The 13,203-nt window shown below is 41.1% G+C and overlaps 1 long non-coding RNA gene across 1 annotated transcript in view; it reads left to right on the forward strand.

The window, feature by feature from the left end:
* Window positions 1-13,203, forward strand: part of LOC116051107 — a 158,062-nt gene that overhangs the window by 3,294 nt on the left and 141,565 nt on the right. The window lies entirely within an intron of this gene.

Below are 13,203 nucleotides of genomic sequence, written 5' to 3' on the forward strand. Positions count from 1 at the left end.
ATTTCTTTAGTTGAGGACAGCCCTATGTTATACATTGCATTATTTTTGAGGTTTTTACTCTATGCCTCCAAACATTTCAATCACACACACACAAGACACGTGTATCCAAGCATTGTCTACATACACATGCATAAATACACAAAACCAGGTAGTGTATGCTTTTGACCAAGATTGGATAGTCTGGAATTGTGACTGTAACTGTGAGCTTCACATTGTTTTAAAGATGGATTCCCTTTATCACAAACAGGCCTTTGATGGGTAACTGTCTACACATTCAAAAAACAATGCTAAATTTGCCTCTGGACTTGATTTGCTTGCCCCAAACTCTCATATAAAGCAGGTTGAAGGTTTGACAGTACTATATAGTCACAGAGACTGTGTACTGTGGGGGGACAAAATGGAAAGATGAAAAGACTCTCCAGTGCTTGTAATTACTCACCAGCTATTAGCTCATCTCGTTCAAATACCGAGAGTTTCTCACTAGCTCATCGTTGCCAACAGGACCTGATTTGGGCCATTCAGCCTACTGAGAATGCTGCCTTCTTGACCTTTTGGGTGCCGTCAACCGATCAATGAAGGGATGTTTTCACCACTGTTGCTAGATGTGTGAAGAGCCTCACCCTACTTCATGAGGTCATTTAGAAGAGCTTGGAGTGGTGGGGAGAGGTGTAGGTGTGTGTGTGTGTGTGTGTGTGTGTGTGTGTTCATAGTAGGGATTAGTTGTTTGTAGGAGAGATGTGGCATGAGTGAGTTGTTAAGAGGCAGACCCTACAGTACGTGTCGTTTAGGTGAAATCAATAAGGATCTATTCATTGAGTGACTCACTCCAGGCTTGTGTGCCTCATCCAATAATAAGGGGAGATATCTGTTATTGTGTGTGTCAGCATGCATGTGTGTAGCTCTTTTTAGAGGCGAGTAAGTGTGTTCCTGATCAGTTTACTCCTCCTCCTCGGAGGGAACTTATATCTTCCACTTTGACTTTTCACCCCTTGAGGTTGAATATTTAACATAAGGTTGTGGGGTCTTTTAAAAAATAGATTTTGTCTGTGACAGACAATCTATTTTTTAAGTGTTTTTTAGATGAAATGGGCGAGCACACTGAGCTGCAGGCTGCAGAGTGCGTTTACCCCTGCGACCACCAACAGCCCTCATTCTATCATGTTGCCTAATACATCAGCTGACTAATTTGCCAAAACACAGACAACAATGGGCTGAAGGAACCTTCTAGTTCCTATAAAATAGTTCAGATCGTAACCACTGAGAAACCTTCAGAAAATAAGCTTTTAGTTCTCTCATTGGAAGCACCTCTGCACTTTATCTCTCTCGTTCGCCGAGACACACGTCTGCAGTCAGCAGTTGAGTGTGGCACTGGTTTGCGATCTCTCTCTCTCTCAATTTCAATTCAGTTAGCTTTATTAGCATGACTGTAACAAGGCTGTCTCTCTTTGTCTTTTTCCAAATGATTCGGGAAGCTGACAGCCAAGCCTAAATTTACTTTTAATGTTATCAAACAAAGAGAAATGTTCTCCCGTCATCCTGAAATGGTCATAAATTGATGAGAGTACTTTCTCTTCATGAATGAAGCGGTTGCTGAGTTGAAGCAGCTGTGCTGTGTGTGTGTGTGTTTGACCAATCAGCGACGGTCATCCCTACAAACCCACCTTGAAGGTTCTTTTAAATTTAGAAAGTACTACCCTCAGATCAGGGACTTTTAGAGGGGGACACATAAAGCCCACAACTTAATGGTGGTTAAAACCCTGGTGCCTGCGGTCGAAACGCAATGAGTTCAGGGGGAAAAGTTCCTGTGATTAAAACGCGGCTACACTTCAGGCGTCCCTTCACTTGTAGGCTCTAATAAATCATGAGGCGTTGTTTTTAAATGACAGTGATTCATCATTCTGTTGATTAATAAAAAGGTTTAAACTGAATGATGGAACCTCAGAAATCTGTACTGCACCCCAGTCAAGTAGTACTTATGTAAACTACTAAGTAGTACAAATCAAATGACAATTCCAGTTTTACAAATGTGGGTGTTGACTGCTTTTGTCAGATTTTTATGTAATTTTAAATTAGATATATTTGACTGTTGGACAGACAAAACAAGCAACTTGAAGACATCACCTTCGCTCTGGGAACTTGTGAAGGGCATTTTTTTTTCTCTCTTTTAGAGCTGTTACACACCACCCAGACAGCCGACCGTCGGCAGAAAAGGCAGTCGGACTGATCAGTCGGATCCCCGAGGTCCAAAAAAATGCCTCAAAACACACTGAGGCGACGCCGACTTGACCGTACGCTCTGCGTGTGCGCAAAACGTACTACGTCTCCATAGCAGCAGGCGGCTATGGAAATGAAAACCGGCAGCTGATAGGACGAACGCGTCACGTGGGTCTTTTTTTCTCCGGAAATTCACAGCCAGACTGTCATTGCGGCTTGTTCAGAATATGATCTCATATTGTACTAAAATAGTTCACCGAAACGCGTTTCTGAAAACATTTTAAGCGAGAAATTAGGCCATGCAGTTGCTGAATCTGTCTTCATTTCAGATCGACAAAGGAGATTTTGAGAGGCTCATCAGCTCGCCATTTCCGGGTGAGTCCCGACTGCCCTGTCTCCGACTGAGCATGTCGGGTCGGCCAAAATGAAGGCCGACAGCTCCTCCGACGGACGACGGCACGGAACACACCGAGCAGACTCGAGTCACGGACCTCGCCAGACTGTCCGAGGGCCGATAATCGGGTTGGTGTGTCAGCGCCCTTAAACTGACTTGATTAAACAATTTATAAATTCGATAATAAAGACATTTTTTAGTTGCAAATGTACAGCTAAGTTTAAAGACCTATTTTGCATCACATATTTTGATGGGATACACTTATAAACAGGTGGAAGTGTTAGTTTACCGCTATTTTCTATATTTTTTTTCTTTGGGTAAATGAGTCGTTTGAGGTGGAGTGTTAATGTCTGTCTCTGTTTCTCTGTGTGGGGTACATACTCCCACCAGGGGTGGCTGACAAGAGATGACTGTGGCTTACCACACACTGGGAGTGCTGCTCTTTTTTAATCTCCCTTCCTCTCTTTCTCTCTGTGTTTCTCTCTCTCCACTATCTTAATTTCTTTCAACCCTGACATGTAAAAGCCGTCTCTCCCATCTTAACCTCAGGGCTTATCCTTCAGCAGGTTTTTGGGGGTATCGTGCTGTTTTGGGGCTCTTCTACTGACACAGAGGTTTAGTATCATAATGGCTTGCAAACACCTGTCCAATTAGGCTGATTGTGATGCACCTCAAACTACTAGACGGATCCTGCGGTGTGGCACGGAGATTTAGCAAAACACACTAAATACCTTGGCTCTAGAGGGATGTTTTTGCAGTTTTGTGACAAATGTCTTTCTGTAAATCCACATTTAGTGAAGGGTAATTGAGGGGACTTCAGGAGTCAGTTGTCAGAAAAGGACAAAAGTCTTTCTGCTAAATTTAAGTTCCAACGTCAGTTTACTCTCTGTCATGAAAAGAGAATTAGAGGTGAGAATTTTAAGTTGTCCAAGGTTTTAAAAAAAAAAAAAAACATTTTACAGAATGGAATTTAAATATGTCTAACTTGACTTAAAAGTGGTGCACTAGCTTTTATTAAAAAGTAGCTAAAGAAGAGGTGACAAGATAAGAATATAGTATATTTAATAACAGATCCCTCAGTTTAAGAATTCATACATTAGGTTTTTGACAACCAAGTCAAGCCCAACATTTTGTATTCATATTGGCTCTATATTGTAGTTATGCTTTTTTTAACCACACAATGCAACTATAGAACTGACGGCGGATTTCCACCAACTGCGGAACGGCTGCGTATCGGCTCCGCTGCATGTCGGCTCCGTGCTCCGCCGTCTTTCAATACCCACCAGGTCCGTATTTGTTGCGGAACGGCTGCAGCCATGACTGACAGCTGAAGTCACTAGGACCCACGAGATCTCGCGAATTCACGTTTGATTGCGCGATATAACAGGATGTAGTTTCTATAAACAGAACCACAAAACCAACAATGTTTCCATTCCGACTTCAGGCCTGTCTTCGCCCATTATGACATTTTCAAGGTGTAGTGCAGGGAAATATGATCCGCCGTGAGCACAGTGTATTTTATTTTGAAAATTAACCGGATGTTTTATTATGCTTCTGTGCTCGACTTCCTGTCCCGCACTATCTGCTCTGTGCTGAATTACTGCGGAGCTCTCCGGCGTCCGGCAAAAATAGAAGCTCTGCGTATCTGCTTCGGGGGGCTGCGGATCGCCGTTCCGCAGTCAGTGAAAATATACACATTGACTTTGATGGAAACCTATTGACTCCGCCGCCGTTCCGGAGCGGATCCGCAGCCGTTCCGCAGTTGACGTGAGCAACTTGTCTGAAAGTTGTAAATCTTCTGGTAGCTGTGCCAAGAGAAATCTCAATCATTCCCAATCTTGCAGAGACGGAGAGCGTAGATATGGAGATAACATGGGCACAGGCTAATTATTGCTAACTAAAATGCTAGTTAACATTAGTAATTAAACTTAAACAGCTAATGTAAGTCGAAACTGCCTGCGAGCTTCTCCTGTACTATACAGTAATTCCTCTACTATGCGACAGTAAGTCGCGTGGTTATGACACAATCGTTAGCCTATTTTTATAAAAACGTCTGCTACGGAGCCATAACATGAGATATAAAGTAATGGAGCCTTTTTATAGGTTGTCGTGTTTCTTTTCATTGAAATAAACAATGGACAAATAGTCTTTAAACGCTTCAGATGTAAAATTATTCGCTGTCAAAGTGACGTCAAAATGAATGGCAGTCAATGGAATGCTAACGGGGGGTGAGTGCTTGTTAGCATCAAAATGGCAACATAGGAGCTACGCGTTGTGAGGAGAAGCTTACTCCCTTGGAAACAACAGCGTAGGCTGCAGAGCGAAGCACAGTTTCCAGAAAACAATCTGGCCAATCAAAGCAGACTGGGCTTTGTCAGGAGGGAGGCTTAAAGAGACAGGTGCTCCTACAGAGCGTTTCATACAGAGGGTGAATACAGGTGCAGCAGCCATGGGCAGTATGAGAAAAATAACCACAGTGGATGACAGCATCCTTGGCAGTTTTCTGAAGAAATGTTAGTTTTTTGGATTTGGAACACTACACGTAGCTAATTTCTCAAAATCAATATGGCAGCCTAAAATGATCATAGATCAACATTATTTTTTATCACCTAAATCTATAAATTAATTACAATGAGCCAGTTTAGCTAGTGCCCAAATTGACAATATGGTCTGTTTTTTTTCCTGAGACATGAACTTGAAGAGATGATAGCGATATAAGAGGAGATATCTACACTTCTATACGGTATCTAAAAATGTAATGTTATTGATACAACTTTTTATTTCATACTTCAGATGTCTACTTGGTTTCTAGTGTCCGAGATCCGACTGGGACCTGGTCGAGTCCAAATTGTATTCATGTGGTGCGTCATAGTCATTGCAGGAGAAAAATGTGTTTTTGACGTACGATGTGAAGTGTTAATTGTAAAGGACACGGTAGAATGACATGTATTGCAACTTTTTGACTGTGGCTCCTCATTAATTGGTGGTGCATAATGCTGCTGCCAGTGTTGGTGGTCTCTCTCTCTCTCTCTCTCTCTCTTTGGGTCTGTTCGGGTCTACCACATTTTGGATCGGGTCTGATTTAAATTTTTTGAAACAATTCCTTGAGTAATTCCATTACTGAAAATCATTGATGCAAATTTTCAGAGGAGCTCATACACTGCGGGGAAACAGAGCTGGTTAGATAATTGGGTTAGTTGTTCATTTTAAGAGACCTGATGTATTTTCTCTTTTGTATATTTAATCAATCTATCAATTTATTTGTCACGTGAAATCATATAAGATACAATTCCAGTGAAATGTAATCTGTCAGTTCCTTGAGTTTGAATTTGTGCATATAAAACGGTGTAATAATAATAAATATGTGTATGATGGGGGATGCAAATTGTAAATCTACTTTAGGCAGGGTTGAGCACCGCCTATTGTATGTTCAGCTAAAGAAACCACTATTTATATTTTAATATTTACTCTAATAATCGATGGAATAAATAGTAGAATACTCGACTACTAAAATAATCGATAGCTGCAGCCCTAGTAGCCAGAATGCAGCTACTCATTGCTACTAGGTGAATTTCTTAAAGTGGCACAGATTAGGAATTTTAAAGTTTTTGAATTAGAGGTGTGACGAAGCGAGATTAAAACGTTACGATATTTCTCGTCGAGGTTGAAAGTTGTCTCGCGATATTAGTAGGCCTACAAAAGTGCAGAATTACAGAATACTTTCATTTATTACTAAATAAAACGGGCTAAAAAAGAATTAAGATACTAATACAAGAATAAAAGTGTAAGAAATTAATAATTTTTTTAATTTATAGTTTGTAGGGACAGGTTTGGGAGGAGAGAGGGATGCTGCAGTTATTAGGTCTGAAGAGGTTAGTAATACAGGAGAGAAGCCATCTGAGTTTGTGGCAAAACCTTTCACAATACTCATTTTTCATTATGTGACTTTCGATTAAATTAAAGACTATTTTTCCAGTCATATTTCATCATTTAAGTTTTCTTTAAAATAGTGTTTGAAATCTTTTCTCGTCTTGTTCTCGTGAACCCAATCTTGTGTCACACCCGTACTTTGAATGTTTAAAAGGTATTAATCCAACAGCTGAACAACGTCGGTGTATAAGGTTGGGCTTGGCCTTTAAATGAGCCAGAACACCACTGTCTATCTCAATGTAATCTCTTTCCCCCTCCAGCTTCATAAAAATGTTTAACAACCTTTCTCTGAGTGACCTGGGCCTTGTTCTCAATTAAACCTCATCGCCCTAAGCACAATTAATGGGGTTTTACCAATCTATTTTTTTCATTAGTTAAATGCTCCTATCTGCTAGATGGCTGCTCCGCTATACATACTGTACATTTCCTTCATATTTTTTTCTTTCTCCCTCACAAACCTTGCATCATGACGAAAGGTGTGTGTGTGTGTGTGTGTGTGTGTGTGTGTGTGTGTGTGTGTGTGTGTGTGTGTGTGTGTGTGTGTGTGTGTGTGTGTGTGTGTGTGTGTGTGTGTGTGTGTGTGTGTGTGTGTGTGTGTGTGTGCGTCCGTCCGTCCGTCCGTCCGTCCGTCCGTCCGTCCGTCCGTCCGTCCGTCCGTCCGTCCGTCCGTCCGTCCGTCCGTCCGTCCGTCCGTCCGTCCGTCCGTCCGTCCGTCCGTCCGTCCGTCCGTCCGTCCGTCCGTCCGTCCGTCCGTCCGTCCGTCCGTCCGTCCGTCCGTCCGTAATGATGTAGCTGATATGTGTGCTGCAATAAGTGTGAAGACAGTGGTGGCAGCCCTCTGGTGCTGGTTTAGGAAGACATCACTCTCCAGGCCAGGCAGATAATGAAGCACAATGTACAGAGGGAGAGAGATAAGAGTACAGACTTATGAACATCTCTCTCTCCCACATCAGACACACACACACACACACACGGATATTAGACGCCTTCTTCCTTCCAGCCAAACACACTTGTTTTCTTCCTGAGCATGATTAGAAGAAAAGAGTTGTCAGTGAGAGAGAGAGACAGAGTGAGATGGAGAGAGGGAGAGGGAGATGAATGGAGACATGAAGGGACATGTCATACCATTCACAGAGCACTAGGTCTGACAGGAACCCTCAGGACATGGCACTCGTTTCAAGTGGGGACCAAATGGAGGTGGCACCAGGCTGTCAGCGCTCTCTAGTTAATTAGGAGACATTGCCGTTCTGGCTCAGCGAGGGCAGTTGGAAATCACAGTCAATTACATCCAGGTTATAGCATGAGTTTGGCACCGCAAGTCAGCTTGTCACTGCTTATCTGATGCTGACCATAATGGCTTCATGCTATACATTTACAGTCAATGGTGTCTGCACATGTTCTAGAGTCTACTGCATAGTTTTTGGCTGTCATTTTGGAGGAAACAAAATGACCACACATGGTTTTCTTGGAGTCATTTCAAGTATAATAGAATGATTTTTGATTATGAGAAGTCGGTCTTTATTTAACCGCAATTAATTGCTAACATTAGCAATAAGGTGATGAGGGGTATAACTATTGATGGTAGTTGTTGATTTTGTTTAGATGTGCCAAATTGTAAACACAAAACTTTTATTTTTTACCTTAATTGTGAATCAAAACAGTTATCAAAATTAAAAAATTCTGGTAACTCTGCTCACTCAGAGTAACATCAATAAAACTGGTTGTGCTTTTGGATAAGGGTGCGCCAGTCAGATACTTAGGATTGGTATCAATCAGAACTTTAAAAATTAACAAAAAAAGAGAAACCTTTTTGCCACAACATGAACATATTATAAATAATAAATAAATAAACAAATGACATTGTGTACAGGCTAATATTGAACTAACTAATATGCAAAGGAATGTAAAGAACAAAGACTTTTTAGGTCAAACTGCATAATGACACAAACCGTTAACACTAAACTTGGTGACTGCCCAGTTGTCAACATTGAACTAATGAAGAACTAACTTAAGTGCAAAGGAATGTAATTGAATTGCCTTGTTGCGGAAAGGTGCTATAGAAGTTTCCTTACAACCTCAGCCTGTCAGTCAGTCATCAGGGCACAGAAACCACTGGTGTGCCTGCTTGTCTCAGAGGAAGTGTAACGTCAACAGCACCGCGACCGCTTTCGGCTCGCCATTAATATTATATCGCAGCAAACGCTGTCTGCGTGAAGTTTTGAAAAACTGTAACCACACTTGAAACCACTTTATCGGCATTGCCGTGACTCACTGTGATTTCAACAAAACTGCAGAGCTGACGTAGTTTACTCCGTCCGCACCTCTGCGTGCACGTGTGTGTGTGTTGGTCAGAGCTCCACTCTCTGTCAATATGAATAGAGGACAGATAAGCTTGCGCTTACGCACTCAGACGCTTTTGGAACCGAAATTTGGCACCGAAAGATAAATAATTTTTCGATACTCGTAGGATCCGGGTATTTTTTTCGGTGCCATAAAAGTATTGACGTTCGGTCAATATATATATATATATATAAGGCCTGAGCTGCTCAGCATGTGTCTGTCTGTCAGCCATCTTGGGTTTGTGAAATTTGTGTGGGTCCCAACGTCTGACCACTGTGTGTGAAAGGGTTAAGATTAGAAAAAAAGATTGTGGTTTCTGTTAAAATACTGGTCCCCTTAAGTAGTACTCCAGGGACATTCACATCCGTTTCCTTGGTGAAAGTCTTGTGTTTTCCCCTTCTTTGGAAAACGAACTCTGGCCCCTTTAAGTAGTACTCCCAGGACACAAACATTAATACATACCTGGAATACATAGTTTAGAATACATACTGAGTTTAATACATCTAATTTTTAATGCACTTCCCCTTTGAATTTCTAACTTTTATAAAATCATGGCAGATCTTGCTTAAAAGCCTTTAATACAATTTATTGAAGGCTTTTATGAAAGATCTGCCATGATTTTACTGTAAAGCCCACATTGTCAAACTCCAATTTATACCTATCAGTAATGTGTTTCCTGGCAACATTTTTAGAAAATAAAGTTTGAGGTGACCTCTCAGAACAGCCTTAGGATCCTGAACATCCTCCAGTTATGTTTGACACATCTTTTTAAATGTAGTCTACTGTTCAATATAAGAATACAGCCCAAAACAAACAGAAACTGCACATAAGAGAAAGATGGAAGCATTTCAGAGTTGCTTTTATTACCATTGTTTGGCCAGATGTGAAAATGTGCATGAAGTCTCACATTTGGCCTTTTCAAACAAGTTCAGGGAAAATGTTTCTACTCTGTATGCAGAATCTTTCAACAACACCATCACCAGCGAACCACTCAGTTTCTGATCCCCATCTCTAAACACAAAGGAAAATGCCTGTCAAGTCTTGAAAGAAATCGTGTACCTGCATTTGAAAATCCATTAGGCAAGGCGTGGAAGCCGGAGTAACCGAGAGCTGTGGAAGCAGATGAAAGGGGTGACTCATTCGATGGTGCTGCCGTGTGTTTTGAAGATGGAATATGGTCTCTAACTCGGCCACATGGATGAAAATAGAAAAGTTTACAAACACGCAGTCATGCTTCTGTGTAGCCATGCACAGGCACACATATGCTCTTAGTTGTAGATATGGACATGCACATACACAGATGCATGCACATTGCCCTCTGTGGCTCAGACTTCCTGGTGTTGAAACCAAAATGCTACAGGAAGGCTCACAAATCGCTGCTTCTAGGCAGGAAGAGAAGTGGAGGGGAGGGCAGGAGGGGTAATCAAACGAGAGAGCACTTGAGGAGAAAATGGTAGACTGTTTTTCTAGTGCTGCTGTCCCCCCCCCATCTTGTGTAAAATGAAGGCCTGTTCTTCTTTCTCCATCATCTTTGCTGCATTTTTCAATCTCCCCATCTTTTAGGCAAAGCCAATTACCAGAAAACTGCTCTAACACTACCTCAGATTGAGAGGAAAGTGCTTATAGTTTTCATGTACCGCATATTCTGCTATCCCCATCTCTGTCTTTCCCTCTTTCTTTGTGTAACAACAGAATGCCCCAGCTTTTTTACCATTTGCAATAGCTGAGGAGAGCGTTGCTCGTTTGAGATCACTACACTTAATATCCATAAGGAGGACAGAAAATTCTGAGATATACCTGATTTTTAAGTTGGCCTCATCTGTTGTTGTTCTCCTCTCGAAACCACTCAAAGCCAAATGAAATCACTCAGGGAAAGATAAGTGAGGCTTGCAAATGACTAGAGAGAAGGGGAAGATCATAGACCTTGCATCCACTTCACTTCAGTGGGAATGGAGACATATGAATGAATAGGATGAGTAAATTAGTATTAGCAAACGCAGTTCTGTGATCCCCCTTTTTCTTTTAAAATTTAATCTATTTTTTTTTAAATGTATTTCCCACATTGTTCTACCAGTTGGTTTGCCCAATGTACTATCCATTGCAGTCCTTATCACTGCTAACTCGACTACTGGCTCTGGAAGAGTGTAGACATCCATGTGTTAACTCCATGATGCGTTTGTTGTGCTGATACTGGGAACTAAACCACAGGTCTCTGAGGGGGACTTTACCCCTGCACCTGTGCACCCCAATGTGTTTTTGAAGTATTTGGAGGTTCATGGGAGAAGAATTGTGAAGGAAATGAGTGAATGTTAGATACAAGACCCCTTCGACTTAAAGTCCCTGCTTAATATTTACAAGTTGTTTTTTTTTTACCACAAATGTCTCTCACATTAACTAGTTTGCAGTTTATGTGCTATTGCTCTTAATGAGAAGGTTTTTTTAAATTATATTTTCAGTGATATTAGGTATTGTATTGATGGGTGTTGATTGGACAATGGAATGTTAAAAGTGGATATGGGTTTATTCCAAAGCCTAATGGTCTTCTCTCTACACAAAGTGTGAACACAAGGGTTGTCACACTATAAGCCGTAGCACCATTCAGGACAGAAACAAGATCCACTACAGGTGTTCTCAGACATGTTTGGATGGATTTCTTTTTAATACTTGACTTAAACTGAAGTAGTAGAGGTCTTCAGCGGTTGACTCGGTTCTAATAATTTCAGACCTGATCCCAGACCTGAGTCCAAATCATACAAATATCTAACATCGGATAGGGGTTTGCATGCCAGATGGAGATTGTGAACTCAAGTGCATTTAAGATGACTACTATATGAGTACCCTTTTCCACCCTTTTACTGCCTGTTAATTTATGGCGTATCATGCTGCTGCCAGTGTTGATCTTGTCTCTCTAGTTGGGTCTATGGGTTGACCGCATGTTGAATTGGGTCTGACTGACCTCGGGTCTATTCAGATCCTGTCTGACTGTTCTCGGTCCCCTATGCACCAGGTCTTCTTTAAATGAATACAGTTATTTATGTCAGGTTCTGGTAGGTTTTAAACAGGTCCATTTTAAAACAAGGTATAGGGAAGATCTCTACTTAGAGGTTTATTGGGAACCTAGAAGTATTCATTTACCTTAACGGTTTATGATATTAACAGTAATTTCCATTAAGCTTTGATATTTCTCCTTTTTCAGCTGGTGGAGATCAATTGTTTTTCTTCTTCTTCCAAAGACCACGTCTTGCAAAAACCTGTTGACATTAGGGAAGGTCCTCCTACTTAATTGCTGCATTCTTTTAAGAATTAGGATTTTTAAAATTCCCATTGGCAGTCCATGAACGATTCACTGAAAACACAGTTGTGATATTCTTCCTCTAATTTCATGGTATCATTTGAAACTTTGCTCTTCAGTGACTAATTGGTCTACAAGATGGTCTGTTGGCAATGTAAACACACACACACACACACACACACACACACACACACACACACAAATCACATCGGACGGACTATCTTGTCCTCATCCCAAACACTCCACAGCATTTACATTTTGCCCCAACCACATCCAGACCAAAACATCAACGATTTCAGTCATGTTTTGAGTTATGTTCTGATTGCAGATGTCATGTTTGTCAGAAATCTATACTTCAGTGTAATTGAGCAAGACCGGAGAGACTAAGAACACCGTGAGGAGGAATAGTAAACATAAAATAAATGTAAAACATCCATGATAAGGCTTAAAATAACATTAGAAAATAATATTTATGGACATATTTAGGCCACATTAACTGCCTACGCAGCGCTCTCCAATGTAAATGCACATTAACATATATTATGACTTGGTGAGCTATGCAAATAAGCTGCCTTAATTAGGGATAAAAAGTAATCTTTCCCTCTCAAGGAAGTTTTCTCCAGGCAAGCGGAGCACTTGGCTGTCAACAGGGAATTAACTAAACAAAAGCTCTGTGGAAAAGCACAACTTTTCCTCATCTGACTAATTCCTAGTGTTTTCTTAGTTAATAGTGTCATGATTAGTGCCTCACTCAGTGGTCTCAAAGCTCCTCAGCTGTGGACGCTTTGAGTGGCTTCAAACCCCAGCTGAAGCAGTAAATATGATTGGACATTTCTGGGTTGGCTAGATGGCATGTTGGATTAGTTGCTGTATTAATTATGCTCTTAGACAATCAACAGCTAAGACTAAGGCGCCACTTTGATACTGAGCTTCATTTCTGAATTGCAGAAAGTACAAGTCCTGCTTGGATATGCGCTGTTTTTTTTTGTTTTTAAATATAGTAAATTTGTTTCCATACCAAAGACACATGCAA

The sequence above is a fragment of the Sander lucioperca genome, chromosome 1, assembly GCF_008315115.2.
Source record: "Sander lucioperca isolate FBNREF2018 chromosome 1, SLUC_FBN_1.2, whole genome shotgun sequence".
NCBI classification, from domain to species: domain Eukaryota; kingdom Metazoa; phylum Chordata; class Actinopteri; order Perciformes; family Percidae; genus Sander; species Sander lucioperca.